The sequence below is a fragment of the Anguilla anguilla genome, chromosome 6 (genome assembly GCF_013347855.1).
Source record: "Anguilla anguilla isolate fAngAng1 chromosome 6, fAngAng1.pri, whole genome shotgun sequence".
Classification (NCBI taxonomy): domain Eukaryota; kingdom Metazoa; phylum Chordata; class Actinopteri; order Anguilliformes; family Anguillidae; genus Anguilla; species Anguilla anguilla.
In genome coordinates this window covers 33,743,804-33,771,727 of record NC_049206.1, presented here as the reverse complement: position 1 = coordinate 33,771,727, position 27,924 = coordinate 33,743,804, and the positions used below count along the sequence as shown (strand labels likewise).

At 40.2% G+C, this 27,924-nt stretch overlaps 1 protein-coding gene and 1 long non-coding RNA gene across 8 annotated transcripts in view; one reads left to right on the top strand and one right to left on the bottom strand.

Annotated features, from left to right (window-relative positions):
* The window catches only part of extl3 (exostosin-like glycosyltransferase 3), a 75,946-nt gene extending 54,259 nt beyond the window's left edge, over positions 1-21,687 (bottom strand). The window contains exons 1-2 of one of the 7 annotated variants that reach the window (XR_004765684.1): positions 21,373-21,681; positions 2,951-3,058 (exon numbers count right to left, since the gene is read on the bottom strand). The gene's annotated coding sequence lies outside the window, so the exon portion shown is untranslated. Of the gene's footprint in view, positions 1-2,946; positions 3,059-9,404; positions 9,519-21,372 lie in introns of those variants that run through there. The other 6 variants (XM_035421472.1, XM_035421473.1, XM_035421469.1 and 3 more) reach the window with 6 other exon arrangements.
* A 4,459-nt stretch (positions 21,688-26,146) lies between these two features.
* On the top strand, positions 26,147-27,018 carry LOC118229025. The gene is made up of 3 exons (XR_004765597.1): positions 26,147-26,356; positions 26,601-26,714; positions 26,852-27,018. It is a non-coding gene; the product is annotated as an uncharacterized LOC118229025 (long non-coding RNA).
* Positions 27,019-27,924: the final 906 nt, after the last annotated feature.

Genomic DNA, 27,924 nt, shown 5'->3' with positions numbered 1-27,924 from the left:
AATAACATGTATAACCGAAATATTTTGAACAGCAATACTTACATAGCAATGATGAAATGATATCTGTTTTTCAGTAGATAGAGACAGAGAATCAATGCTCATTTTCCTGTTCTAAATTACTCCAGAAAACTGTCAGCTAGGTCTATCACCCAACATATTCTTTAGCCATGCTCAGAAGTCCTCAATAATAATATTTTCCAAAAATTGACGGAAATCAACAATAACGTTTCGCCGGGTGCAGTGTCTTTTACTGCTATCACAGAGTGAATCCACAAGGTGGCGATGATCAGGGCTAGAAATGAACTTTTTTACTTGGTAGCACTGGTGCTCCCAACTTCAAAAAGTTAGGAGCACCCACCAAAATGTAAGGAGCACCAACAATATATGCAATATATTTTTTTATTGATAAAAAACGACAATATAACAGTATGGTTTACAAATAACAGTTAAACCGTCACGCTTAAAATGTGTTGTTGCAAACACACTGTTACCTGTGATCTCCGTCCCACAGGCTTTAAAGTATAAGGGGGGGGGGGGGGGGGGGGGTGTGCTAGCGCAACGAATTGCGTGTTATGCATTCAAACGACAAAGCGCTTCTCGTCACATTACCGCTAATTAAATCAACCGCCAGTAAACTGCATTGGAGAAATTAGCTGTTTCAACCGGGTCAATACACAAAACACTATGCTAACGTTTCTTTAAAAATGCCGTAATTGTTCGCTTCAACTATTCAGCTTTCGATAATGCTAATAAATTGATCATAAACTTTTGTCTTCAGGTAACATTAGTTAATGCGATAACTCTCTGTGTCGCGTGACAGTGGAGTGCCACGAAAGGGAGTGACTGAAGGCTAATATTAACCATTAATCTAAATTAATCTAAAATCAGCATTAGGTAAGAATTTCAAGCTCAATTGGTTAGAATGGTCACTGTCAGCTCACAAGGCACATACTGAGTGTACTAACTAGCGAAAGTACAGAGAAAGGGACGTTCGACTGGAAAAAGTTTTTTTTTTTTTTTTTTTAAAAGGTCGCACCAGAACAATTGTTTGCACTCGCACAAATGCTCCTAATTATACTTTGAGGTCGCACAGATTAAATTTCGGGAGCATATGCGACCAAAATGGTCGCAATTTCGAGCCCTGGATGTTGATTCACAACTTTTGTTTATGTAGGTTTATAAAACGCTATTCCGACAGTAAAATTAGACATGTTATACATAATTAGAAAGCTTATACAGTCACCTATTAGACAGATTAATAGTCAATCAAGCCAGATTGTACTACAAAGGGCGACAACACTGTAAACAAGATGTGTGGTATTACACGCAACTATTTTGGAAGGTACCCAGGTGTCAGAAATGAGCGTATATTTTACGAATTGTCCAAGACAATATGGCCACTCAGTCTCAGGGACATTTCTATGCGTAAAACCAATGGTAAGGTTGTACACTTATTCAATATTTAGTCGCAGATATTGACTGTAGAATGAAAATGTATCATTTTAGAAAAATTTATCTTGTTCATTTAGTTATTCAGTGAGCAGCGGTTTTACTGCTGTAATGGCATATCTTAGGGCTATTGTTGAATTTAAACTTGCTGTGACAGAATAATTTTTTACTGGTGAAAGAATATTTTTATGAATGCCCAGATAGACACTATTGTCCAGTGTGTCATGGCTGAGGGTGTAGTTGCAGATGAGACTGTAAGGAGGGGGTGCTTGTTAAATTAACAATTGGCACGACAATGGTGGCACTGCGAAACTCCATAGTTGTCGTGTATCGTCTACTATTGAAACTAGAACACAGTTTCTCTGTTTTCAATTCATAGTTTGGTCGCAGGAGCAATAAATGTCTTAGTTGAGCAATCTAGGCAAGCCGCCGTTCCGACCACTAGGGAGATTGTGTGAAGGGTCAACAAAAATAAGAGCAAATGTCGCATTGCTGCAATTAGACCCATCTCGATTATAAGTATCACAAAAAGCTTACAAGAGAATGGGTTGGACAGGTATACTATTCCTCATTCTCAACAAGAGAGGAGTTGCTGCTATACTGAAAATAATACTCAAGACACACTATATTAAATATATTATATATATTAAAGATCAACATGTTATGTTCTTATAACCAGGTTTTTAATCGGATGTTGCGGTCAAAATCCAAACAAAAAAAACAACTTTCAACTTTTCTCCCCAAATGTATTGTACAAAATAAAATATAGCCTACTTGTGCGTACAAGCAATTAATCCCAAACAAACATCATCGCCAAGCTACAGGAATGCTATATGGCCAGTGATACCTGATTGACTCAAATTCAACACATTAAATAAGTGCCCTTATCCCTTGATTCCATGAAAATTAACAATATGGATCACAAAAGTACTAAAGAATAGAGTGCCCTCCAGATCCAAAAAATGTAAAATTAACATGTTTTTGATACTCAGCAATATGTGACTGGGGGGCAGACAGAGATTATGGCGGGGGGGGGGGGCAACTTTTTTCCAAGGCACAGTGGTGCGATACAGATTACAGGCATGCATTGCTGAGTGATTTTTTAAACTAAAGAACATTGACTCATTGAGTCTTTTCCATTTAATTTTATGCACATGCTGAATTATGTGCTTGTGGTCAAGAGGTTAATATCAGACTCCGAGGTCGTAGGATAGGATACGTAGGATAATTTGCGATGAGTAGCTCAGCGGACCTTGGTCTAAAAATGCGAACTAATTCTTTAAGAAACGCTTGTGGATTATAGTTATCCTAATCTGAATTTTTACAGTATGTTCAAGGATTACCATTTAGCGTTTACTATATATATATATATATATATATATATATATATATATATAAAAAAATAATTGCAAACGGCGCGGTGGTCTAATTCAAACTACAACAAGCTGGCACCATGAGAAACCCAATACAAAACCCCTTGAGAAGCACTGTACGTACTCACTCATTTGACAGACATCAGACGAGCCTTATCAGCAGTCTTCTTAAATTTCAGCTCCCGAGCTGGCAACTTGTCTAGCCTTCTCTCCTAGTCAGTGTTGAGTTTTCTCTTCTGCAATGAAAACAGCAGGTCTGAGATCAGTGTTCTTTACCCTCATTGTGCGTAGTGACGTTCAACACAAGCTAACGTTACCCAGCAAGCCGCCATTTCTTATTTAGTAGGCTAACTAACCTCGTACTCAGGAGTCACATCTGTCCAAAATGTAAACAAGTCAGGCAGTTTTCACGGTCAGGAAAAATTTTATGACAATGTGGTCATTTAGCTAACTTAGCTAGCTAGCCAAACAGTCAGTAACACAGATACTTTCTTTGTGACATGTAGGGATAATGGCAAGGAGGAAAGGGAAAAAACCATTAGAAAGTTTTTTAAATGTTTAAATGTGCCCAGCATTCCAAGGCTTGTTGTAAGATTAAGCAGCCAATCAGGACTTGAATACAAGTTTTTTGTAGAGTGCAAAAACTTTGATATTATTTTTTTTAATTTAATTTCTTTTGTTGTTGAAGAAACCACAGCATTCCAAGACTGTACATTGTTGTCAGATTCTTTGTAAGACTCTGCTATGCTGTAAATAGTTGTTGGTTTTTTAAAATGTGTGTTGAATAAATGACCTATTTATAACAACATTTACATTACGTAGTCATATTTTCAAATCTCCAGTCAGCTTTTAGCACTGACTTAATGTAGGGCCCTATGGAATCTGCATTATAGCTTTTTTAAATTCTCAATTCCGCGATTCTGTCCGTGATTCTGTTATCACAGAAACTATAGGGCCCTACCTTAATGCTGCCATCAGTCTGTCACTGGCCCGCGCCGGGCCCCCGTCAAAAAAGACACTTGGCCGCCGGCCCCTGTCAAAAGATACTTGCCATCGGGCCTAACAATTTTTCTGGGGGAAACCCTGCATTTATAGGAGGTCTGGGCTGGCTAGCCTCAAATGTAGACCCCCCCTCCATGGTATTAACAGACCTAAAGACAGAGGTGGATTGCACAATAATAATAAAGGAATAAACAGAGTTATCAATTGAATCACTATCACCAAATGACTAAGAAATATGCCGAGGAATTACACATTTCTGACTGTTGGGTTTGTGTTTTGCAACCGCAGTGAGGCAGGGGGAGTCAAAATAATCTCCACTCACTTGACTGGTGTTCTTTGTCACATAAAAACTGTTTAATTTCACCTGGACACAAATCCAGACATTAAACAAGCAATCTATGAAATGCTAAGAGAGCCTTATGGGTGTCAAAATAATTACTCATTCTATTGTACCAGAGAATAATACTAACATGCCCCCTGCCATGCTATTGATCCAATAAAAAATAAAGATTTTATATGCTATACTGGTGCTAGACTTATGGGTACAAGTGAGTGTAATCATATTGTAAAACTGTGATTCTGGAAATATGATAGCTACTACTAAGCCAGAGGTTACTTTGGCTGAGATGGGCATTTCTGTGGCTACCCTCTCTTGGTTTGCTTCCTATCTTAAACATAGGTCCTACCAGGTCACCTGGATGGAGTCTGTGTCTGCACCTCATCCCTTTGTTACAGGACTCCCACAGGGACCTGTACTGGGGTCTCTGCTGTTCTCCATTTACACCAGTAATCGTCAACTGGCGGCTTGCGGGCCACATCCGGCCCACCGAAGCTTCCCATCCGGCCCACAAAATATTAATGAATTCAGAAAATGTGAGGAGGAAAAAAATGCTTTCCGATATTTTATATATATTTCTTCCTATATTGAAGCAACACCAAAAACAATTGAGATGGAAATAATTTTATTAGGAATGATTTACCGACCCCAAATATGTGCATTCGACCCGCAGGTTCTAAAGACGTTACAAATCCACCTGTCAGCTACTGGCGAGTAGCCTACACAACCCGATGCAGGAGTCAGGCCTACCTCACTCACAAAGCTGCGCTTGCTTGCAAGGTATACAAGATACCTGCAAGGAATCTGTAAATCAAATAAAACGTTAAGTAGACCATGTCATTTAACAATGAATCCAATGAATAAAATCCTAACCTAAGGCTGAAATATTCACATTTGGTTAATGGGAGAAATTACATTTCCCCTCTGACACCAACTTCTTAACATCAGGCTTAACTTTAGTTTATTTGACAAAATTAAAACACATTTTCAAATTGGAAAATATGACGGCTAAAAATGCAACGTTGCACATGTATTCTCTGTCTTGCATGATGCGCAAGTGGTCAGCTGCTCCTTTTGATTTACTTTGCTTCAAAAAATCCACAACTTGATCCCTGAGTTCAATGAAGCGCCCCAAGGCTTTGCCCTTACTCAGCCAGCGCACGTCATTGTGGAGTAAGAGGTCATCGTGAGCAGCTTGAGATTCCAGCACAAGTTTGCGGAACAGGCAATGCTGCGTACTTGAATTCCCTCTGATGAAGTTAATTATCTTCATTGTTTTGTCCATAACCTCTTTCAGATCCCCACTTAGTTTGGCGCACAGTTCGCTTAGGTGAATGAGACAGTGAAGTGCATTAGTTTTGGGAGCGACGTTCTTAACTCTGCTCACCAGACCCCTTTTTTTTCCAACCATGGCAGGAGCACCATCTGTGATGATAAGATTGACTTTTTCAAATGACAAGCCATGCTTTTTAAATAGCTCCTCCAGTTTTCCAAAGATAATGTCACTAGTCGTATTACCTTCCAGCGGAATCAAAGCCAACAGTTCTTCTTTGAAATCTTTCCCATCGAAATATCTGATAAAAACGCACAACTGGGAAATGTCAGTGTTGTCAGTGGACTCGTCAATAGCCAGGGATGCGTGTTGAACTTCGCTGACCCCATCAAGTACAAGTCGTTGGACGTTCTTTGCCAAGATGTGGACACGGCGGGCGTTACTTGAAGCAGACAGAGGTATCACACCGTGTGTACATTGTCAATTTGATCATTTTTTACGAAGTAGTTTAAACTACTTTTTCTAAGTAGCTTTAGTTTACCAAACTAGTTTTCTCCCTAGGGTAGCTTTGCTGTAGTTAAACTTCTTCCAGCGTGAAGTAATTGGTAGCTTGCAAAGCTATGCTTTCAAAGTAGCTTCCCCAACACTGAGCATAACTCTGACTGGAATTTACCCCCCGGTAACCTACCATGTGAGCCAGACTGTATTTCTACATTTAGCATTTTTTAAAAACGCTAAAAATCAGCATCTGCAAAGTAATTAATTTCAGCCAAGGAACCAAGTGATATGACACACATGGCTTAGGAGCACATTCATCAGATAGAACAGTGGTAACTCCCTCAGGCACGACCACACCAACCCAATTTTCTTCCAACACTTCAATGACTGTCAGATCAGAAATAATCTTGCTTCTCTAAACCTGGTACACAGTGACAAACAGAGCTGTGAAACTACAGCCTTTACAGATTTGATCATTTAGAGATATCTGTGTACAATTTCGCGTCGCGGTAACCAATAAGATTTGATCTAAAGATCCGTCAAGTAAATTGTCCCCCTTTTCAAATTTTATTTCCACATTCTATAGTTCCACAATGGAGGATTCACTCGTGATTTCTGTATTGTATGTGTGGAGTGTAGGACGGAGTGTGGCACAGTGGGTAAGGAACTGCGCTTGTAACCGAAAGGTCGCAGGTTCGATTCCCAGGTAAGGACACTGCCGTTGTACCCTTGAGCAAGGTACTTAACCTGCATTGCTTCAGTATATATTCAGCTGTATAAATGGATACAATGTAAAATGCTATGTAAAAAGTTGTGTAAGTCGCTCTGGATAAGAGCGTCTGCTAAATGCCTGTAATGTAATGTAATGTATGTATGTTGTAAGAGAAACGTAGATCAAGTAAAATCAAGTTGATCATAAAACTAATAACGTATTAGTTGCTAGTTGTTTGTGATCGTTTCTATCAGCCACCTAGCTAGCAAACCAGACATAACTTCGAAGACATTAGCTGGCTAATTACAAAGAAAATGTTTTTTCTTATTGTTGGTTGTTACTCACTAGCTAGACATTAGACAGCCAAGCTAATCAGCTGACTATTGACTAACATCTTTCAGAGTTAGGTTACTGCAAAAATGTTTTTTATTCAGAATGGAAAATGATAACATGAAACCTGGACAACATTTAGCCTAACGAACACAGATGTCAGTCAAAAAATAGGTGACGCCCACAAGTGGCCAAGTGTGGGCTTAGAGAATATGTAGAGACAGCGACGCCAATAGAAACCAATGGGGAGCACACAGAACGTATATAGGAACTCGAGAGGCAGGAGGAGTCAGAAGTTGCAGAAACCAATATGGCGTCCAGTGCACCGATTTCCCCATAGACTATAATGGAGACTCCTGCCTTTTTCTGTCAAACTAAGGGGTTTACAGTCACATTTCCAACCGAGTTGTATCCAAAACACATATAAGAATAAGAATCAATGCATGATTTTTCTTGACAAAATTTGGTTACGAAGTTATAGCAGCGTTGTTTTATTCAACACTAGACTCTGGTTGGTCAACATATGACTCACCAGATCACTCTGATTTGTGGAATGCATAAAACTGACGAATAGCCTACAAGGAACACGACCGTAAAGTACTTCCACGGTTACTGAAATGCGTATGGATCACAGAACTGTGTGGAGCGAGCTAGCACAAGTCAGTGCTGATGAGCTGCAGACCAGACCAGAAATAGGCTACATACCTGTACGCTCTCGTAGCTAAAGTTAACATTACGAATTCCCTCCTGAATGAGTGGACAACTACAGGAATGTAACTGACATTCAGTTAAATAGGTAGCTAGTTCTCTCATTTTAATGCATTAAATGTCATATATTCAATTTGTTTCTAAAAAAGATCTAATAGAATCATCTCGGATGCAAAAAGCTAGACTAGCTAGCTAGCTCCCATGACATGTGCTGTCACTTGTAATTACCAAGCTCGAATAGGCTATTACATTTGTAATGTTAACTGCACAACCAGTTAGCTCAAATCACAGGGATATGTATTGCTGCTAACATTAGCTAAGGCGAATGTTAAATAGTATAGCCTATTTCCTATTTGTTTCCTTATGCCTCCCATACAGTAGACAACTTCTAGACAACTAAAATCTGAGACACTCCCAAATTTAGAAACAATCTGTCCTAAATGAGTTTTTAGTCCTAGAAGTGCACACATCTTAAGATTATGCAAAGACTGTGAATTATGCAGCTTCACACATACGATTCCAATGGGATGCTTTTGGAGATTTTAAAATTTATTTTAGCCCTCTTCCTTTTTAAAGCTCACTACCGATGTGCTGATGTCAGACAAAAGCCCTGTCCAGACAGGATTAGTTTCACTAGAGGTGAGGTCAGATCCTAATGTATTTATTTATTTTTTTACCATCGTAATTCTCCTCCGGAACAACCATATCTATGATTTTACCAGGAAATCAAGTAATTGTGGTTTAATTAAAACCTCGTGTTTTTTCTGAGAAATCCGAGGTCCTCTGATAATTCTGTTACTGTCCGGACTAACGTGTCAAAGCCTTATTACGAACGTTAGATAAGTATTTGAAATATTAGGAATTGCCTAATGTACTGTAATGTTGTTATTCATGCTATCCTGAACTCCGGGAGTGACAATCTAAGCAGTACTAGGTGGAAATTATTCAACATGTCATTGCCTAGTACTGATAAATGTACCCCATCAGTTAAAAACCGTTTTTTGCTTTGTGTTTGAGTTTTGTTTTCAATCATGAAATACATAAGATATGACAAATATACCGAAAAATGAACGTTTGTATCTTTAGAAAAGTGATGAGTAGTAGCCTACTATTAAAAGGGAACTATGAAGCGAATTTTAAAACAGAGGTATTCTACAAAAAGCTGTAGCCACTGACGTGATGGTCGGTTTATCACAGCACACAGGCAAATTTTCGCGCTTACACAGCACACTGAACTAAGTTCTAAGAGTTAGCCAAGAAATGATAAATAAATGGGCAAAATTCAATAATTTACGTAAAATCTTGATAAATTAGGCTTATGTATTGTATTCATACAATCATCATCTTTGTAAATGACATGTTTATCATCTTCATGATGGGGGATGGGTGGTCCCCTCCACCCATCCCCCACCCCCCTCTAACCAACTCCAGAGCTGACCCCTCTTCCCTGCCCACCTCCCATCCCCCTCCCTGCATCACTGCGGACCAGGTCAGGAGTGAACTGAGGAAGGTTCGCCCCAGGAAAGCAGCTGGCCCGGACAAGGTGTGTCCCAGGCTGTTAAAGACCTGCGCCGCTGAACTGGGGGAGCCTCTACAGTACGTCTTCAACCTCAGTTTACAACTAGGGAGAGTGCCCACCCTGTGGAAGACATCCTGCATCGTTCCGGTTCCGAAAAAGAACCGGCCAAGTGAGATGAATGACTACAGACCGGTGGCACTCACATCACACATCATGAAGACACTGGAGAGGCTCCTCCTCAACCTCCTCAGGCCTCAGGTGCAGCATGCTCAGGACCCGCTACAGTTTGCATATCGGACAGGAGTTGGGGTGGAGGATGCTATCCTCTACCTCCTGCATCGGGCCCACTCGCATCTGGACAAGGGAAGTGGCACGGTCAGGATTTTGTTTCTGGACTTCTCGAGTGCCTTCAATACCATCCAGCCCCTTTTGCTTCAAGACAAACTGGCTAGGATACGAGTGGACCCCCGCTTGGTGTCATGGATTACCAACTACCTCACAGACCGGTCACAGTATGTCAGGTTGAAGGACATCACATCTGACACTGTGGTCAGCAGCACAGGAGCACCCCAAGGGACTGTGCTGGCTCCTCTACTCTTCACCCTATACACTTCGGACTTCAGCTATAACTCTGAGTTGTGTCACATTCAGAAGTTTGCTGATGACACGGCCATCATGGGGTGTATTAGGGGGGAACGGGAGGAGGAGTATAGGAGTCTGGTGAGGGACTTTGTCATCTGGTGCCACACTAATCACCTGCAGCTCAACACCTCAAAAACAAAAGAACTGGTCATAGACTTTGGAAAGTCCAGACCACGCCCCCATCCAGTCCAAATTGAGGGGGTTGAAGTTGAGGCTGTGGGCAGCTACAGGTACCTAGGGCTGGTGCTGGATGACAAGTTGGACTGGTCCAACAACACTGACAATCTCTATAAGAAGGGCCAAAGCAGACTGTACTTCCTGAGGAGGCTGCGATCGTTTAACATCTGCAGGAAACTCCTGTGGATGTTTTACCAGTCGGTAATAGCCAGCGTCCTGTTCTATGCTGTAGTGTGCTGGGGGGGCAGCACATCAAAGAGGGACTCCTCCAGGCTGGACAAGCTGATCAGGCGGGCCGGCTCTGTGGTCGGCGTGAAGCTGGACTCCCTGGTGACAGTGGCGGAAAAGAGGACTCTAGAAAAACTGCTGGCAATTCTGGACAATACCAGCCATCCCCTGCACACTGTCATCAGCAACCAGAGAAGTATGTTCAGCGACAGGCTGCTGCTCCCGAGGATCAACACGAACAGACTGAAAAATTCCTTTGTTCCCCGTGCCATCAGACTGCACAACTCCAAAGTTGGAAGGGAGAGGAGGGGGTGGGGGAGGATAGGTTAGGTCTGAGGTCTGAGGAAGTAGAGTTAGGCCTGATCACCTGAACATCATCATCATCACACTGAACAGTCTCATTATTTATTGTTTACTACCTATTTAATTAAACTGGAACAACCGCTGCTATTTTATATAACCGCTGCTACTTTATTCTTTATTTATTTTCTTTATTTATTTTATGTATATTGTTACTATCTCTATGTTTGATATTTGATGTGTGATGTTTAATTTGTTAACTTTTTGACTTACGGTGCTGTACTCACTGGAAACCTGAATTTCCCTAAGGGAACTTCCCTACGGGATCAATAAAGTTTCTATCTATCATCACCACTTAATCTTAATCAGCATCATAGAAAAATAATAAGAGCAAATTAAATATAGCTTTTCTCATTATTTATTTTGGCCTATTTATTAGGGGTCCAAGCAGCGAAGCTGGTGGAACCCTATTGTATCTGTTCGGATTATTAGGGGTCCAAGCAGCGAAGCTGGTGGAACCCTATTGTATCTGTTAGGATTATTAGGGGTCCAAGCAGCGAAGCTGGTGGAACCCTATTGTATCTGTTAGGATTATTAGGGGTCCAAGCAGCGAAGCTGGTGGAACCCTATTGTATCTGTTAGGATTATTAGGGGTCCAAGCAGCGAAGCTGGTGGAAACCTATTATATCTGTTAGGATTATTATTATAAGGGGTCCAAGCAGCGAAGCTGGTGGAACCCTATTGTATCTGTTAGGATTATTATTATAAGGGGTCCAAGCAGCGAAGCTGGTGGAACCCTATTGTATCTGTTAGGATTATTATTATTATTAGGGGTCCAAGCAGCGAAGCTGGTGGAAACCTATTATATCTGTTAGGATTATTATTATAAGGGGTCCAAGCAGCGAAGCTGGTGGAACCCTATTTTATCTGTTAGGATTATTATTATTATTAGGGGTCCAAGCAGCGAAGCTGGTGGAACCCTATTGTTTTTGTTAGGATTATTCTAATTATTCTAATTATTTTTCTCCGCTAAAAGTGCCTGAGGCTCAGCAACCATAAGTCCTGGAGCAACCAAATTTGGCAGGTGGGTTCCTATGGCCCCCCACTACTCAGGCACTAAAAATCACCTATGTCGGCCAGATGGTGGCGCTATAACAAAGGGTAACGCGTAAAAGGCCATAACTCCCACACCATAAGTTAGATCAACACAAACCTTCATCGACCTATGCATCTGAACGTGCTCTACAACTTTGCTTTTGGGAGCACCTATGGCCGCCATACTGCTTGCCCGCCATTTGGACTTTTTTTATTAGTAGGGGTGCGGAAGAGCTGGATCTCCAAATCTAAGTGTTACGACATCTAGTAAACTTATTTACGGCAAGCGACATCCATGGCGACGCAAGTAATCCAACACCGTTGGGTCTAGTTTTTATCAGTGAGGGGAGGGTCTGAACGTCGGGGAGGCAATAGAAGACAGTGCCAGCCAGAATGCATGCTAGGCTACCAAAAGTTTTCTAGTAAAAGCTTTTTGAGAGGATGAATAATTACTTTTCTTGAGCCTGGATCCATTTGAAGACAGTATCGGGTGAGTTCGTTTAGTCTTTGAATCTGTCATTATGCTGAGAAATAGCTAAACCATTTTATTGAGTTTCTGTGCAAACGCGCAAAAACACGCTGGTATAATGAAACAATGACGGTAGCCTAATACATAGTCCGCTTCGTTCCGTTGCTACCATAACATAACGACCTACAGCTGCAGTTTCTCGCTGCAATTACTAACATTGCATATAAACAAAAGACGCAATTTATGCTGTAGTCTGCCAATGTCTAAATAAATAATACGGTCCATTTGAAGACAATATCGGGTGAGTTCGTTTAGTCTTTAAATCCGTCATTATGCTGAGAGAAATCGTATTCTCAATTTAACCTCTAAATTGACTGTAAGCTTAGGGTTGTAACTAGGTAGTTGTTTCGTAGGTGACTTAGTCTTAACTCGTCTTAACTATTGCTTGTATTTTTGCATAGACTGCGTTGTTGCTGTTCTTGTTTGTGTTAGTGTTAATCAGTTTAACCTACAGGGTCCAAGTTGGACTATGCGGTTGTTCCCTGCACTTGGAACGGTATTTCTCTCTAGGGTTTTCAACACACTTATTCCTGGTTATGGTTATACACTTTGTTGTACGTCGCTCTGGATAAGAGCGTCTGCCAAATGCCTGTAATGTAATGTAATGTGATATTCCGTTGCAACAAGATAAACCAGACATTATCCCTAAAATATGCCAATACAGCAGTGAAAACTCTGCTCACTGAATAACGAAATAAACAAGACAACGTTCTTTTTTAAATTATACCATGTCATTATACAGTCAATATCTGGGACTACGCATTTAATAAATATACAATCTTACCATCGGGTTTACGCGTAGAGATGTCCCTTTTGCGAATGAGTGGTCATATATTGTCTTGGACAATCTGTTTGTGAAATATATGCAGATTTTTGATCACTGGGTAGGCTACGTTCAAAAATAGCTGTGCGTAATACCACACCTGTTGCTTACGGCGTTGTCGCCCTTTTTAGGGCAATTTGGCTTGATTGACAATTCATTTATTCAGCAGGTGAGAGTAAAAGCTTTCTAACGATGTATAACATGTCTGATTTTGCTTTTGGAATAGCGTTTTATAGGTCAGCGTAACCAAAATTTCTCTATCTGCCAATGTCTAAATAAATAAAACGGTAGGCTACTTTGCACGCAGCACGCAGATCGCGAGTTGATATTACGTCTTTTTTTTTCGTTTTTTTCTCAATGTCGTATTTATTATTTGAAATGTGCATTTATGTGTTATTATTCTATCTGTAATTTCAGTATCATTAGGTACCGAGTATCGAATTAGCATCGTTTAAGTTTCAAGTATCATTTCAGTATTGAGTATCGTAGTACTAAACCTGGTATCAGTATCAAAGTCAAAATTTTGGTATCGTGACAACACTAATGTGACGCCTTTTTTAGTTGCGGCGCAGAAACACTGCAGCTGTGCATACACGCCGGACCATCTAAGTGTTACGACATAGTAAAGGCCTTTACGGGGTAGTGCGTAAAAGGCCATAACTCCCACACCATAAGTTAGATCAACACAAACCTTCATCGACCTATGCATCTGAACGTGGTCTACAACTTTGCCATTGGCACCACCTATATCCGCCATATTGTTTGCCCGCCATTTTGACCTTTTCGTTGGGGCGTGGAAGTTCTCCGCTAAAATGTCTGAGGCTCAGCAACCATAAGTTGTACACCAACCACATTTGGTGGGTGGGTTCCTATGGCCCCCCACTACTCAGGCACTAAAAATCACCTATGTTGGCCAGATGGTGGCGCTATAACAAGAGGGTCATACTTTAAAAGGCCATAACTCCCACACCATAAGTCAGATCAACACAAAACTTCGTGGACTGATGCATCTGAATGTGCTCTACAACTTTACTATTGGGAGCACCTATGTCCGCCATATGGTTTGCCCACCATTTGGACATTTTCATTAGGTGGGGTGCGGAAAAGCTAGAGCTAGTAAACTTCTTTACGGCAAGCAACATCCATGGCGACGCAAGTAATCCGACACCGTAGGATCTAGTTTTTAGCAGTGAGGGGAGGGTCTGAACGTCGGGGAAGCATTGTGCCAAAAGTTTGTTAGTAAAAGCTTTTTGAGAGGATGAATAATTACTTTTCTTTTCCTATGGTTCCTAACTATTCCTGGTTATGGTTATACACTTTGTTGTACGTCGCTCTGGGTAAGAGCGTCTGCCAAATGCCTGTAATGTAATGTAATATTCCGTAGCAACAAGATAAACCCGACGTTAGCCCTAAAAAATGCCAATACAGCAGTGAAAACGCTGCTCACTGAATAACGAAATAAACGAGACGGTATAATTAAAAAAAAAAAAAAAAACTATCTCATTCTACAGTCAATATCTGGGACTAAACATTGAATAAATATACAATCTTACCATTGGTTTTACGAGTAGAGATGTCCCTTTTGCGACTGAGTGGTCATATATCGTCTTGGACAATCCGTTTGGGATTCCTGTTGCTTACGACGTTGTCGCCGTTTTTAGTACAATTTGGCTTGATTGACAGTTCATTTATTCAGTAGGTGAGAGTATAAGCTTTCTAACTATGCATAACATGTCTGATTTTGCATTTGGAATAGCGTTTTATAGTTCCGCGTAACGAAATATTTTCTTATCGTATTCACTTGCGCATTCACTGTGGCGTAGCATTAAAGACGACGCACCTAACGAAACGTTGTCAACGATTTCCATAATTTCTTGGAGAGTACTATTATTATTGAGGACTTCGGGGCATAGCTAAGCCATTTCTTTGCTGATAGGTCTATCTGACATCGTTTTCTTACGCAAAACAGAAGCGGATAGGACTTTGTCATTGATTTTCTGTCTATACTACTAAACACAGATAAAATGCCATGTTGCTATGTAAGTATTACTGTTCACAATATCTATACGTTCTTTTTGAAATTGAGTGTCTTTAAATAGGTTAGTGGTATTATATAATGTGGATATTTCACACTGCAATGTAAGCGTTAGTGTAATAGTTTTTGTGACCCATGGAACAGTGATGAGGAGAGTGTTGGAACGTTGCCAAAACGGTTGAAAATTATTTTTGTCCCATCTCCATCCGTCATTATGCTGAGAAATACCTAAACCATTTTTATTGATAGTAATTGAGATTCTCTGCAAACGCGTGAAAACACGTTGGTATAATAAAACAATGACGGTAAATATAGCCTATATATGTAATCCGCTTCATTCCGTTGCTACCATAATATAACAAACTTTCTTGTGTCTACAGCTGCAGTTTCTCGCTGCAATTACTATTGAATATAAACAAGAGGCAAATTCTGTAGTCTGCCAATGTCTAAATAAATAATAAGGTATTCTTCGCGCAGCACGCATGCTAGCAGGAATGTCGAGTTGATATTTCGTTTTTTGTTTCGTTTTTTCTTAATGTCGTATTGATTAGGCTATATGGAAATGTATTATTATCCTATCTGTCTCTGAGGCGCTCTGAAATGTGCATTCTCTGCTAAGCTGGATGGATTGGAATATGTGTCTGACATAGTGTTGCACCGTATACCGAAACTTCAGCACTTTTTCGGTCCTTAAAAAAAAAAACTGTTCGGCCTTAGAATATTCCGACGTTCGGTAGTTTTGAGTCAAATGTAAAAGCCAGGGAAATTTGTCTCCCGAAACTTCAGCACTTTTTCGGTCCTTGAAAAAAAAACTGTTCGGCATTAGAATATTCTGACGTTCGGTAGTTTTGAGTCAAATGTAAAAGCCAGGGAAATTTGTCTCCCGCGTTACTGATTGAGAGGATGAAAAGTGTCATTTGTCAGAATCTTTGCTAGATGGCAGTAGCAACTGAGGTTGCCAAGTGAGGTGACGTGTGCTTGTGCCTTCACTTCGCTGATACAGCGCAGGCTTCGACTCAGTTGACTTCAGTAGCAATAGGTGTTCTAATTTGTCAATATTTAATTACAGGAAGATGCTGTATTGTTATTGAAATATGCTGTTTTTAGATCTATTTTAAAGTGAAAGACCTGGTTAAAGATAATTTACTTTACAATTGTTTAATTTTTGAAGTATATTTAATATAGTTTTCTATGGTTTAGTGTTGTAACACTATAGTCCTATGCTTATTGATATGTTGAACAAGCTTAAACTTAACGGTTGTTAATAAACCAGGTTTTTAATAAATTGTGAATTCGAAAATGAGATCAACCCTTGTGGACATTACGTTTCTGATCTATTAAGGTAATTTCAGTATCGTTTGGTACCGAGTATTGAATCAGTATCGTTTCAGTATCAATTATCGTGATACTAAACCTGGTATCGGTATCAAAGTCAAAACTTTGGTATCGTGACAACACTAGTGTGACGCCTTTTTTAGTTGCGGCATGGAAGCGCTGCAGCTGTACATACACGCCGGGCCACATGTGTGTTACGACATCCCATCTAAGTGTTACGACATAGTAAAGGCCTTTACGGAAGCGGCCAGGACACATCTATGGCGGCGCAACTAAGTCATCCGGCAGCGTCTCTTAGCACAAAATTGGCCATAAGTCATTAATCTTTTATACAATCATCATGATATTCAGTAGATATGTTGGGTGAAGGCATATGATCACGAGGAAAAAGCCATTTTAAAATCGCTCCATAGGGGGCGCAACGGTGCCAATGCTTGGACCCCTCCCAACGCCGCTTGCGGCTTTAATTTTCATATGTGATTATGTTGTCATCATCAGCACCATCATCATGCAAAGACAGAAATTATACAGCTAATAACATTTTAATGACATTACGCTATTAGTAGCAATATCAAAATGAGAATGTAGTCAAAATAATATTGTAGAATCAGCGTAATGGAATATTAATTTAAGAGCTACATATGCTTAGCTTTATTATGAACAATGGATGCAAGAGTATTATGGCAGGTAACATTACTTTTTTATTTTTATTAATGTATCAAAATAACAACATAATCAAAACAATAAGTGGATTCATGTTATTCTAGGTCATGGTGTAATACTCTGCATATTCTGATATACTGGTTCTGTGCAAGCAACTTTGAATTCAACCCTTTTCTGCATCAATGAGTCAATAACAGTCTCCTACTCGTTCATTCATTTCATAAGCAGTTGTGAGCACTGACGTAAAACTATGCGGACCAAACTGGAATGAAATAAATCTTATATCTTCTTCTGTGGGACTCAGAACAAAAATCAGTGCCTGGAGCGTAATTAGTTCATTGAGAAGAAATTTGAGAGATAAAATGTTCTGTCCAAAATAATTTAATTTTAGCCAGGGTAAATTCGTAGTTTTGAATGGACTTCAATTGGGAAATTTGCTTTTTGGCACCAGAGGCTTACTAAACTGTAATACCTTGAATAACCACTGGAGTTTATGAGCTTCACCGAGAATGGCAATCCCTGGTCACCTGCTGCCATCCCAATTGGAGCACATCAGAACCAGGAAGTACAATTTTTTCGCTCAAAAGACACTCAGTTGTGTCCTTATTCACATGCCTAAATCGCCTGTACAAAGAGGATAGTGCAGACATTGGCATAAATAAATAATAAATATATTCATATCTTTGTTTGTGTGTAGGAAAAAATACTTTACCTCGGAGAAACAATCAGTAATTTTTCTTTATAATATAATGCAAGGAGTTAACAAATATTTGAGTGGAAGTACTTTATTTTTGCTGTCAAAAATGAATGGAAAAAATTTAATCCCCCCATTCTCTTCCGGGGTTACGTTTCCGGTTACGTTCCCTTAATGCTTACAAGTTAGCGTCAACTTGACTAGCTTGCATGCATGCTTTCCAAGCGTTCTCTACTGGTTGCTAACGACAGTGAGTGATCGCTAGCTAGCTGCCTAGCTAGGAAGAGAAGCTTTTATATAAGAGTAAGAAACTCTTCCAGCTAGCTAGCTAGTGATCGGTCTCGCTGGCTATGTATTTATTTCTCTTTCTAGCTAGCTAGTGATCTATGAAAGTGATCTATGAATCTTGCTAGAGAGAGAGATATTTTCAATATTAATTATTGTACTCACTGTTTCACCTAATTTACACACGCCATTACACAAGCTAGGATACAGAAATACCACACGAATGCACACACATGCACAAATTTGTATTCTGTTCATGTGTTTATTGTTTGTTGTACTCATGTTTTTGCAATATATATATATATACGTCATGCCAATAAAGCTTGTTTGAACCTGAATCTTCGGACAGAGAGGTCTGACCAATCGGCACAATGTAAGGTCACAATGTGACCCAGAAAACAATAGGGGAGATGAAAATTTGGTGTAACAGCGCCCAATGGGGAAACTTGGGCTGCGACCGAATAGTCAAAAAAAATTACGTCCTGTCTTCCTAACCACTTTTCCTTGACCTCGATGGAAAACGTCATGAGGTCAAGGAAAGATGTGAAGGAGAATTCATAAGGACTTAGGAAAAGACAACCACGGTGCTAAGAGAATCCGACTGCACTTACACTAGGCTACGTAATTTTGCGACGGCGGATGTAATTGATGTGGGTCTGCCGTGGTGAAACTACGATGTTCCGAAGATGGACTACTAAAAGCACATCTTAGATACTTCGCCCTGTGTGTTCTTACCGTGTTGTTTCATGCAGGCAATATAAACGTGGACAACCCGGTGAAAAAGTTTACTTCATTACCAAGGCTGGAATTGAAAAACAAAAAAAGGAATATAGGCTACCAGTCACAAACATGAAATTAAATGGTTGTCACATTGAGAATGGTTGCTCACGCTCACCCTCCTGTCTACTCATATCCCAATTAGTATGATTGTATGAAAATAATTGTTAAATTGAATGCAAGATAGGCATAACATGTTAGGCCTACAAAACTACTACTGAACATCATTCTTAAGTTTCAAACATATTGAATTAAAAACATCTGGCTAGAAACATCTCATATCCTTTATTCTTGAAAGACAGACTTCTGTGTTATGGTTAATACACTGATTATGATCTGATTATTAAACACATGGACATGTTGAAGAAGATAACGTCACTAGGGGGGTGACACCAAAATGACTGGCAATAAATTTTTTGTGCAGTGTTTTGTGCAGCCACTGGTTTACTCCGATGCACTCCACAGGGAGTTTTTCCTTGCCACTGTTGCCTTAGGCTTGCTCCTGTGGGGGTTTAGGCTAGGGCTGTCTGTAAAGCGTATTGTGACAACTGTTGTAAAATACGCTATATAAATAAAATTTGATTGATTGATTGATTGATACTGCCGGTTGATTTAATTAGCGGTATTAATGTGACGAGAAGCGCTTTGCCGTTTGAATGCATAACACGCAATTCCTTGCGCCCACTCCCACCAGTATTATTATTATTATTTTTTGCCTCAGATTTGACATCAACCAGTTTTTACTTCATCAGTTGTGCGCCCTTCTCCGGATACAGCGTTCACTGAACGAGTAATATCATCACATGCATCTTTTTTGTGTTATTTTATATCCACTACTGACGCTACTAAATATGACAGGTCGTTTGCTGTTCACTTCCCGTAGCAAAACCTCCACTTCAGAACTACTGAAGTTTTTCTTACGTTTGGAGTCCGGTGCTCCACCGTCTTTAGATTTTCGTTTGGGCATTATTGACGCTCTCAACTTCTCTTTTCGATTTCTGTGTGCACACGACCGTGCAGTCTCTTGCCCTTTTATGGGGATTGGCGGGGCGTTTATCTATGCTAATTAGGAATAACTGGCACGCGCTTTACACTTACGAGGACAATGGGATTCATCATTTTAAGAACACATGTGCGAACAATTCTGCGGTTTAAGAACACGTCGTGAATCGGACGTAGACTTTTCTTAGGAATTTTCTCAAGAACAAATTTAAGAAAAAACTTAGGAAGATATTGGTGAATGAGGCCCATTATTCGGACGCAGCCTTGCTTTTTGAGCGAAAACGTACGTATATCAGCAGGGGGCGACATTACATCCGGTGCTGAGGTTAAGAACCGAAAGCTGGCCCGGTCACGCCAAAGCAGTGTTGCAAGTTACCAAACCATGCGCTTACCCTACATATGGAGGAAAACAGCGCACATTGCGTTGCAATGAAGTGGGCGCTATGTTTCCAGACCAACTACGGGCCGGATCAGCACTGCCGGGCAGGAGACGGCTCAGATCCGGCCCAGAGTCGCTGGCTATCTGGGAACTGCCTATTTCCCTGCTCGATTACTAACGTTATCGAGCTAATATCCATGATCGACGCTGTTGCATTTCACTCGCCAACATGAATTAGTCTGCTAGCTAAAACGTGCATTCAGCTGCACAGTACATAATAGGCGACATCAGCTACGCGTATTCAACGTAATCATTTAGAGAATGTTAAGTCGAGCAAGCAACTTATATTCACCAGGCTAGAAATCCACTGAACAAGCTAGCTACATAACCAGTAGAAACCTCACGTATGCACGGCTAACTAAAGCAATTACACAACCTGATGTTAGCTAGTTGGCTCGCTGGCCAACTGAGCATTTTATCTGGTAGTGCTAGCCATCCCAAACAATATGCCGTCGTCTATACACCCAACCAACTAGCAAGCCTAATATCTGACAATAGCAAACTGTTGCGTGCACTGCAGCATTATAATTTAATTCAGGATTTGTAAGCTAGGAATGCAGAGTACTTGCTGGCAGTGTTGCTTGTGAAGAGGCCAAGTAACTGTTAACTATGTGAAAAATGGCGTTCGCGAAGAGAGGTTGACATAATTCCACCACTTTCCAGTCAAATACGCATCCAATATATTAGCTAACTAGAGATTTAAAACAAATAATGAATAAAGAATGAATATTGTCGCTGTAGCGTCATAGCCAAGACTACGACGACAGCGCGAGAGCTAGCTTGTTAGCGCTACCAGTACCAGTATCACGTTACCTGCTGGCTGGTACTAGCTTGCTAAATGCTTAACAGTATCCATAAGCACAAATCACAGAAATTTTAGTAGTTGGTAGTAGCTAGTCAGCAAGCTTGAAAGTACATACCACGTAAACACAGTCTACCAGCTATCAATCTTGACGTTACAAAAGTTAAGTTAGCTAAGTAGCACCAGTCTTATTTTCATGACAGCGAAAAGCTGAGGAGAGGGTAGATAAAGAGCTGTACGCCTCATATGGCTAATTAGCTGGCTAGTAGGCTAACTAACAAACTGGCTAGCTAGTCACAAAACAGGCTACTGTGTTAGATTAGACGTCGAGGGCTAGCTACTTACCGGGTCTTGCTAAAAATAAAAAAACGCTTGTTCCAGTGGACAAAGGCGGACTCTAGTACTTCATTTTGGAGTGACGAAATCTGCAGTTGTATCTTTTCACGTTATTTAAAAAAATAATAATTTTCACATTCTTGCTCTAAAATCAAGATAACGCTTACGACATGGTGCGTAATTTCACACTGTGAAGGCTGCATTGGCAGAGGAAGACTCTTCAGGCAAACATGCAAGGCGGTGCATTCTGTGCTGACATAGCAGTGATGACGTCTTTTTGTAGGCCAACCCCACTGAACTGTGTAAGAATCTGAAGAAAAACAGGTTTTCAACGTACAAAAATGCCAAGTTACCCACACATACAAAGCATTATAATTCATTAACACTTGCAAAATCTAGGCCTGCAATTAAAAGTACTGCTATCAAAATTACGCCAAGTTACAATAAACAGTATTGGCTACCTTAGCTAAAATTAAACATGCTTCCTAAATTCTTCCAAGAACTTGTGAACTTGTGTTCTCTCTTCTTAGCGTCTGAACACATTTTGCTCATGTAACTAGGCATTTGTGTACGTTGAAAACGTGTTTTTCGTCAGATATCATTTATTATCAAGTGTTTATCAAGTGTTTGTTATGAGAAAGTGATAACAGTAATGTATATAAATTTAGACTATGAGAAGTATGCGTACACATATATGCAAACACGCATACAGCGTAGCCAGTCCTGGATGTAGGCTGGTGTGATTGGGAGGCAGAGCGAGATTTTGCAAAAGAGTCCAACTGCAGCACTTCAGACCTCTGTCCTCAGGGCCCTCTTCTTCTTCTTCTTCTTCTTCTTCTTCTTCTTCTTCTTCTTCTTCTTCTTCTTCTTCTTCTTCTTCTTCTTCTTCTTCTTCTTCTTCTTCTTCTTCTTCTTCTTCTTCTTCTTCTTCTTCTTCTTCTTCTTCTTCTTCTTCTTCTTCTTCTTCTTCTTCTTCTTCTTCTTCTTCTTCTCTGATTTTAATGGCGGTAGGAAAACCTAAATTGGTGCATTACCGCCACCTACTGTGTACATTTGGCATCTGATTGAGTTCTCAAAAAGAAATAAAAATAAAACAATAGCTCCACCCTCCTATACCTGAACCACTTCGCTATATCCCTGGCATCTGACTCCCTCTAAACACTTTCGCCAAAATTCCCTGTATTTCGTCCCCCTTCACATCCATTATACCCAAAATTTATTTTGCTGCATCCACCACCATCCTGATTCTCTCTGATTTTGTTTCTATCTCGCTTGAACAGTTAATCACCATCGCAATAAAAGCCAGAAACCTTCTTCTATCCAAATGCATGATTTCTTTGTTACATCTCCCTTGATCTTTTCCCTCTATTCCAGTTCTATTCTGTTCCTTCCTCTCAGTTCCCGCTTCTGCCCTCACTCTCTTCGTTGCTTCTGCATGTTATTTTATTCTGCACTCGTGCTCTTTCCACCTCACTTTCCCTCTTCCTTCTTTCACATTGCTTTGCTCCCACTTCATGATTTCCCCCACAGTGAAAGCATATTGCCTGTTCTTTAGACACCGTACAATCATCATCAGAACACCCATCTTTCCCACACCTTCTACACCTGTGATACTTTTTCCTACACACCACTGCCACGTGTCCATAATCCTGACACCAATAGCACCTCAGTGGAACCCTCTCATATTCCCTCACCCTGTAACAAACATAATCTAAATAGACTCTTTCTGGTAATTCTCCATCAAATTCTAAAAGTACTGATCCACATTCTTGTTCTTTTCCTTCCCGATAGCTTTTCATCCGCTTTGCCCCTAAAACTCCTTCTACCTCCAAAAAACAATCGGCGTCTACCGACAACGGGACCCCACTAATAACACCTTTCCGGAGCGCTCTTTCTCTCATTAAAAAACGAACTACTTTTGTGGATTCAATTCTTTTGATTTTAAGAGCCTTGTCCCTCAGTCTCTTCGACTGACACTCCACGATTACAGTCCCCCGCCTGGTTACCCTCACTGCTCTTACTTCCCCAATCTCCTTTTTTTACGGGTTTCCCTATTTCGTGGGCGTCATTAAAAATGCCATTTGCTTCCCATCCATGCCCTGGCCTCACATCCACCTTTATTCCAACTACATATTTATCATCCTTATCTTCGTATTCAATTCCTTTTTTCCTTTTCTTATTTCCTCTTTCCACCATTTCACACTCCATTTCTTAAAGTCACTTAATCCGTGATCCACATTCGATTGTCAACAAATGTATAATTCAAAATCATAGACAAAAGCAACCATCCTCGCATGCAACACTCATTCAATCTCTTCCTGCGTTGCTCGGGAGGACCTATTACAATTTTTTCAGGGCCCTCTCAGGCCCCTCGCATGCAGGTATTATTGACCCCTGCTTGTCGCAGGATGTATTGCAGTACTTCAGACCTCCCTGCTCAGACCCATCAAGCAGGCATTACTGCCCCCTGCTGGTCGGAGGATGTATTGTATTTTCTTTCAGAAGTCAATTGCCAGGTCATAGTTCACAAAATACAATTATATGAAAACTATATATTAGAAATCTAATTATAAATATATGATATATATAACAGTAATTCCATAATAGCTATGGCAAAATTGCTAGACAATAGCCAATGGCCAGTCCACGCACTGTATTTCTCTCACACAGTAAAGGCATTTAAAACAAAACTTAAATAGAATAAGATTAGGTAGCCTGGTGTAGGTTTTTACATAGCTCCCTCTGGTGGGCAAGTAAAATTATTACATTTTCATCCTTACAGCACTCATGACAAAATAATTATTTTAATTTGTTAAGCTTGATCAACATGATAGAACACTGAAGAATGATCGATTATTGATTAATCATGAGCATCCCATGAGGGCTAAATTGGGTCATGAATAAAGTATACATCTCAGTCTCACAAAAAACAAAGACAATTTAATTTCACTTCAATTCAAAATATTATTTAGTACAATAAATTGTGTAAAAACTACAGGGGGTGGGCTTTGCACTTTGGATATTAATGTATATCCTCCATCAGTAGGAAATGCAAACTATGATTAAATAATGACCTTTGAAAGGAATTGCTGTCCTGAGATGTGTTCTCCAATGCTGGAGTACTTTGGATCTTTTTGTCGGTTTTATGCATGGACAGATGGTGCAGTGATAGAAGCTACAACATGTAGTGCAGCGTTGGACAGGAGGTGGGTATCCATCGATAATAATTGACTGGTGCATCTGTTAAAGGGAAAGAATGTAACAGCAAAATACTAATTCAAATAACTTTTGCAGTTAGGACCTTCATGTGTGAGGCTCACGTGCATACACTTGTATAGAATGGAGCTTTTTGGTATACACAGGTATATCAGGCTAATACAAAGACATTCTCTCACATTAACATTACCATACCTTTTCCATATTTTCTTGAACAAAAGTGGTGGTACGCGCCTTTTTCGTGACTTTATACTGTAGTACTACTACTAACCCCATTGGCTCACAGAACTGGGGACCTCATGAGGGAGGTCATGCTCAACCCCCATTGGCTCACAGAACTAGGGGCCTCAGGAGGGAGGTCTGCAGTTGGACCCTTCTCAGATTTTGGGGGGCTGTCACGCCAAATTTAATCCCCCCTCCAAATGTCATCCCCCCTATTCCCTTCTGGGGTTACGTTTCCGGTCATTAATGTGTAAATTAGCGTCAACTTGACTACCTTGCCTGCATGGTTGGCAAGCGTTCTCTGCTGGTTGCTAACGATGCTATTAAATACAAAACGCTCACAAACTGCCAAGAATTTACCTCAGGCAGCTTGAGAGGCAGAGAAAATACATCACCTTCAGGAGATTTTTTAAAAACTGCCTATTCTTTTCATTACATTACTTTTTCTGATTAGCGAGTAGTATTTGCAGTTACTTCTATCCAATATAGTCTAACTTGCAAGCTACATTCGATTTAATCTTTTTTGTTTTTACTGTTGTAGCTTGTAGCTAGCTACTAGCTAATGGAGGGAGCATCATACATGCTGGGACAATGAAGCATTTGTTCTTATTTTGTCTCTGTACATAAACCATTTAGATTAATATTCATATTTGTGTGCAGAAGGTGAAGACAGAAGCACCCAAACTGAAGCCCATCAAGCCAGTTTCCCTATGGCACATGGTCGGTGAGTGAAATCATTGATTAATCTCACACACATAAACAAACAAATTAATATATTAACACACACACACACACACACACACACAGACGTTTTCTAAAGTGAAAACTTGACTCCATACCCTAGGCATGGACCTCTTTGGGCCAGTGGCGAAGTCTACCATGGGGAACATGTACTGCTTACCCTGACAGACTACTTCACCAAGTGGGTGGAAACCAGGACCTTCACGAAGAAGACAGCAGCCAGTGTGAAGGAGGTGTGGTATATATTTTGTTATGGCACTGCCACTATGATCAGTAAGAAAAAAATTCATGTATGTTTTATCATTTTGGCACCACACAGGCCTTGAGGGACATCTTCACACATGGTTTGCCTGAAGTTATCCTCACCGACCAGGGCAGTGAGTTCAAGAAGGAGGTAACCTTATATTTGTACTACTACACATTAAATCGGCTCAAGAAGGAGCTAACCTTAAAAATGTACTAATGCACATTTAAATGGTGATAGAGTTGACAGAAACATGTTTTCTTTCCACAATGTAGATGTTAAATCACTTATCAGTCTTTGACTTTTTAAAATTCAGACTGACATGGCTTTTAAGGAGCTACGGCTCAAGTACTGGGTTTCATCGGCATATCACCCCCAGACAAACGGGCTTGATGAAAGGACGAACCAAACATTAAAGGCATCCATTGGGAATACCATCCAGGGCCAACAGGAGAGATGGGAGGACAGCCTCAGAGAGTTGTGTACGCACATAATACCTGTGTACAGGCCTCAACCAGGTACTCCCCCTTCCGCCTAATGTTTGGGCGAGAGGCACATCTGTTTACTGAGGTATGCCATTTGTTTTTATCATGTATTTATTGATCTACAGATTAGCTTTAGCACCAAGACTAAAAGCAAAGCATGTTTGTCAAATGTTGGCATGTTCCTTATATTTCACAGTGAGAAAGTGGCGATTAATGTGATCAGGCCACTGCACAGAAGAGACTCACCAGTAACAATCTCAATCCAATAATCATCAAAGTTTAATAGTTAAAAACCTCGTTTTGTTTTGTCTGTTTGCCAAATGCTGTAGTTTCAGCTAATATCTGACTGTCCAGAGGTGACAGCTTCTGTTGAGCAAGACAAAGATTCGGTGGAGGCCTTTGTGCAGCTCAGGGGTGGCCTAGATGAGGAGGTTTTTGGAAAGGTACATATGATGTTGATGTATGATGTTGTATCCTATTATAAACAGATAACTCAGTGGTTACTTCTGGCTGCTTTGTGAATTTGTCTTTATTTATTATTCTCCGGTAAATGTTCCATAATCTAGCTATCTCCAATCAGTCAGGTGATCTGCAATGTGGAGAGGGCCCAGAAAAGACAGAAGCTGGCCTACCGGCAGAGGATGAAGAGAGAAATGAAGCGTTTCATCATCTCCCCTGGTATGGAGGTCCTCAAGAAAAATAAGAGGAAGAAGGGGAGGCCTGGGGGTACCATGGACCCAAATTGGAGCCAAGCCACATTTAGGTATGCATACATACATCTAATTCAATTTGATTCTACTTACCTTGTTGAATGTAATATTTAATTCTGACCATGCAATGTTATTTGGTCAAATGGTAAATGATTGTGGCTTGACCTCACATCAGATTAAACATTGAGCAATAGCACACTTCCTCTCATTTTCTAGGGTTACAGAAGTACTGCCCAACAACTTGGTGCAGCTTGAGACCCTTGATGGAAAGCCGCTGCACATAAAGACACCTTATGCGTTAGTGAAATCTCTGCACCAGAGTATGTCAACTAAATCCGGTTTAGGCAAATTTTATTTAGTGTCGATATCTTCTTTCGCATCATAATATACTTGCTCTCTCATTTAGGGACACAACCTGGCTGGCCCACTGAGTCCACTCCAGAGTCACCTTCAGGAGATGTTGAAATGTGCAGCTCTGAGTTGGAGGAGGGAATGGAGATACTGTAAATGGATGTACTTGAAATAAATGGGTTGTTTATGTGCATACATGTTTTCTAACTACACTACGTGTTCCAGATTCCACCAATATCCAAAAACTTTGTACAGCTATTGAAGAGGTGTGGGACAATATTCCACAGACTACAATCAACAATTTGATCAATTCAATGCAAAGGAGATGTGTTGCGTTGCATGAGACAAATGGTGGTCACAAGATACTGATCGGTATTCTGTTCATTTTATGGTATCTTCTTTTTTGGGGAATCTGTGACTAACAAATGCATATATGTATCCCCAATCACATTAAATCAATAGGTAGGTGCTTAATGAATCTATTTCAGTTGACTGATTTACATTTATTATCTTTGAACTCAATAAAATCTATGGAATTTATAAGTGTTGCATTAATATTTTTGTTCAATATATTGTATAATCAGCGCAATTT